Source organism: Dermacentor variabilis, chromosome 6, assembly GCF_050947875.1.
Source record: "Dermacentor variabilis isolate Ectoservices chromosome 6, ASM5094787v1, whole genome shotgun sequence".
In the NCBI taxonomy this organism is placed as follows: domain Eukaryota; kingdom Metazoa; phylum Arthropoda; class Arachnida; order Ixodida; family Ixodidae; genus Dermacentor; species Dermacentor variabilis.
Window position 1 is genome coordinate 91,906,134 of NC_134573.1, and position 4,769 is coordinate 91,910,902.

Here is a 4,769-nt window from a genome sequence, read left to right on the forward strand (position 1 = left end):
ACTCCGGATTTGAATTCTCGTGTGGAAGCCCCCAGCACCGTTGCTATGTCGACGCGTGCCGAGAGAAGCTGCTTACGCACGCGCTGCGCTGGATTTTATGGCAGCAGCGCACACGAGCCGCCAACAGCGACGGCCTCTGTAAGACGATTACGAGCGCATTGGGAGTACGTGCGCGAAATAAGAAGTATCGAATTTGAATAGACGTACGGGCACGGGGACATTACGAGGCCTCGCGTTAAAAACGTGTGTGCGGGACTTAGAACACGTGAGAGCGCTAAGCGCTTTAGATGTGAATGTTCTGCGGCTGAACACGATGACCTGGGTTCAATTCCTGGCTGCTGCGGCGGCATGACGTTATCGACAAAATTCTACATTACCGTCACTTGACGAAAGGTTAAACAATCGCAGGTCACTGAAATTATTATGGAGCGTTCCGCTACACCCTGTCTCAGAGCGTCTATATCTTTCGGGGGATGTTAAATCCTGTGAATTTATTTTATCTGAACAAACCGGATCTTTCCCCTTATTCTCGCTACCTCGCTCATCTGATTTCTCGCTCTCTCTATGGCTCTCTATGCTACCACCGGTATCCTCGGAAATGTTGTAGTCTTATTAGTGTGTAATAGCGCCTACCTATTTTTGTTTTTCTATGGCAGATCTATTTGTCTAATGTATTCACTGATCGAATGCATGTGTAATGAACTGGCTTTTTTGTTTTGATTTCTAACAGCCATAATGGTATAAATATGTGCTAGTCTAATCATGCGCGTTTCTTTTTTTATGTTTCATCTAGTGCACTGTGTCAGCTTGCTACTTCGCTGCCAGAGTCTCATGGCCCAGTCACGCATTTCCTCAGCCTTTAACAATGTCACCAAGTAAATAAAAAATTGAAAGAAACAAGGGAGCAAAGAAAGAGCTGGTGACACTCCTTCATACTTGGCACTCTTTCATACGCTGCAACGGGGAAGGTGGAAATGAGAGCGAAAGTGTGATGGAGGATGATAGGATAATGGTGTGTGCGACAGGTGCTGGTCATTAACACAGCAACATACTTAAAGTTGTAGTCGTGCTGAATTTGTATCGAGGCCCATAGCACAGGCCGGTCTGTGTGGTGCATCTGGTGTCGGACTATGGGCTCGAAATGAGGATTTTCAAGAATTAGCAACTAAAAAGAAATGAAGATTGGGTGGTCATGTAGTGTGTAAAATAGATGACTATTTGTGTGTTAGGGTAAAAAAAAAGTTGTCATGTTCGACAGGGAGAAATGAAATATCCGAGACGTGATCTACAGTATAACTCGATCTCAGTTTATAACACAACAGAACGGTCACCAGAGGTATACAGAAACACATTCCAGGACAGCAGAGAATCAAAAACGTAGTATGGAATTATTATTTTTGCTTGAACAGGTTGTAGGAAACGGCGAGGTAATACGGCAATAATTAAAATCGTAAGCGCAGCTTCTGTCCCGTAGTGGACATAAAAGCGAATAATGATAGGACAATGCTTTTAATTTACTATCAGTGGACGCAGTCTTGCTATCAAAAGCGTTGGGTTGTCTTTTTAGTTCATTTAAAAGTATTGTTTTTCTTTACAAAATGTACTTGTGTAAAAGCAGCAAGAACTTGCGCTGAAATGCGAGCATGAACGTAAGAAGCACATCGTACTCAGCTTAATAGCGAGTGTTTGAAATTCGGCTGTATGAACTACTGAATTTTCTGCAGATATTGACACGTGAACTTATTTATAGGGTGACCACATTTCACCGCATAGCAAATGTTATTGCACAGTGCAGGACGCACCTGCATGTATCAGAAGTTTTTAGAGTGTTATCGATGATTCGATCCGCTCTCTGTTGTCGCCGAAGCTTGTGTAATCCGACTGCATGTATGCGCGGTGCGAATGGTGTAGAACTTTCAGAAAGACACGCGGGCACCAGCGATTACCCTGGAACGCCTGATCGCTCATGTATGAAAACTGGCTCGCTTGACCAACACCACCTAGATAGCACAAGGCCTTTTCACTCCGATCCATGACGTCATGTTACCTGGCCCGACTGCCCTAGAATCTAATGGGGATGTTCCCGAGTAGGCAACAGTGATTTTGACGTCGCCGCTTTCATCACGCCAGCCTTGTCAATGGAAATTTTGGGTCAGGTAGTGTGACGTCATGGATCGGAGTAAGCAGGCCTTGTGCTATCTAGGTGGCGTTGGCTTGACCCGCCGATCAGATTTTCGACGATCGCCGACTGTGTTCGCCGCTGTCGCCGTTCTCTGAGTGTAGCCTGTTTTTGAGGGCACAAGTTCGCTCAATAAAACGCTGGTTTGGTCATTCCCAGTATTGCTGCTTTCTTCTCCGTCACTACTACGTGACAATATTTACGGGAAGCAGTTATGACATCTACCCGTATCTTTTCATAATGAATTTGAAGCCTACGTGGTAAGAAAGTAAGTTTGACTGGGCGTATATATAAAAGGTCGACGACTAACTGAAACAAAATAAAGGGCGACAATTACCATGGTTAAAGGGAATCTAATATTCCTAACTTATATACCCGTCTGATGTACCAGAAATTCATCAAAGCGTGCGTCCTTCTGACCTGACAAGCTGTGAAGTATGACTGCAACACCTTGAAAATATGTGCACACGCCTCACGCTCCCCGGTCTTTCTGGATACCCGTTACATACTTGCGCGCGAGGTTGAAATGAAAGTGCAGCTGACTGCCAACAAAATTACGTAGCGGCATTACAAGCCGCGTAACAATATTCTTAAAGGACAGGCATGAATTCGTAACAAAAATTAACTTTTCTCTTTCAGTTTTTGTCTTTCCTACATCTCCCGGGAGCTTTAGTGTTTTCTGTTGAAACTTGCACGAAAGAATCCCTAGAGTAATGTAAAAACTCCAGGGAACAATGAAGAGTTTCTAGTTCAAAAGAAAAAGAAGAAAGTTCCTTTCTTTAAATTACCTGAACGTCAGTGCTCAGTGAAGTTAACATTTACTCTACATGGCAACATCTGCTCGCTAGTAATGAGATTTGAGCCTAGCAAGCAATGCACTTCATAAGCTCTCGTCAACCACTAGCTGCACCGTGGAAGAAAATGAAAAGTGAAATGTGTGCAGCGCACTTTTTCGTAGTTTCATTCGCCATGCAGTTCAGTCTGCCTCGTTCAGTCAGAAAGCCGGTTTTCTCGCCCGGATGTATCCAGAGTCATTTCTTCGCGTATTTCGATAAACGCGATCGTAGTGCCTTCAATTGTTGCAGCTTCGTTACCTAGGTCGCAGCTGATTCAGGCATTTTGGAGAATCGTTGACTTGTTTCTGAATCTTTTCAGAACGGAATAGCAGGTTAAGGTTGAAGTAACAGACAGCATATGCTCAGACTTGTACGTGTGTGCAATCTTCTAGTAAGTTAATTCTACGGAAGTAATAGGAGTGTCCGTAAGCCATATTCCAAATCACGTTGTCCCCGAAACAAATGCACCATTGATATCGTAGCATTAGCGTCGTATAAGGAGATAAGTATCGGAACTCACTCACGTCTGAGCCTTTAGAGGATAACCTTCCGGTTGCAACGTTGTTTAGTTCGTTTTTTCTATCGTTGCTTTTTCAGTTGGTGAGCATGTGATAGTTGGCTGCAGTGTAGCCTGCCTTCATATATGTTTTTTAATGATGAGCAAGAATGTGGATAAGGTTGCCGCATATACCGTTGAATGTGTCTTGCTAAGGAGACTTTGAGTACGAAGCCTGCCTTATCATCATCGCATAATAGCGCCCCCCCCCCCCCCTTACAGTAAGACTCGCTCCTCCTCCCTCTGGTTTTGCTCCGAGTGACATCGATGTGCACTGCAAAAAGTGCACGTAAGCCATGAAAGACGATTGCCAAGTAAGAAGGAAAAATGGATGGATCCTATGCATGGAGGATCCTATGTCGAAATCGAGGCAAGTGAAGCGTTGTGCGCTATTTGCTTTCATTAGTAATAATTAGCGGGGATCTTGGCGGTGAATGTGCAATTTGTTCTGCGTTTACTACGATACGAGAGTGACGAGTTGATGCGAAATGTTACTTTGCGTTCATCACTGCCCTTTGTCTGCGTAGTCCACAGAACACATAAAAAACGTGTTTCCTTAAGGCGTTGTTGTGCGTCGTTGCTGATAATGTCTGAGGGCTGAGCATTATCATTTCCTCACATGGAACATCACATCGTGGAAGAAGTGTTAAACTTCAAACTTTAATTGAAATATGAGGCGGTGCATATTTAAATATTTCAAATTATACATATTGACATTGTATCCATACTTTTTTGGTCTGCACCACGTTTCGCTGCGTAGCGAAGATGGTCGTGTTCCGCCGGACACGCCTTTCGGGCGAAGGCGTCCTCGGCGCTGAGTGCGCTCTTTGGAGGCATTTGGCTGGCGCATGTGTAAGTGCCTATTCTGCATACTTGACAAGCACACTATTGAGACACCAGCTCCAAGCGGTCTCTTCAGGCTATGGATGATTGTAATGTTTGCGCTATCACAGCCCAGCACGCAACCTCCACACGCCAGGATGGACGGACGGACGGACGGATGGACGGATAGATGGACGGATAGATGGACGGATGGATGGACGGATGGACGGATGGACGGATGGACGGATGGACGGATGGATGGATGGATGGATGGATGGATGGACGGACGGACGGACGGACGGACGGACGGACGGACGGACGGACGGACGGATGTTGGGAGTGTACCCTTTGGAACGGGGCGGTGGGTTGCGCCGCG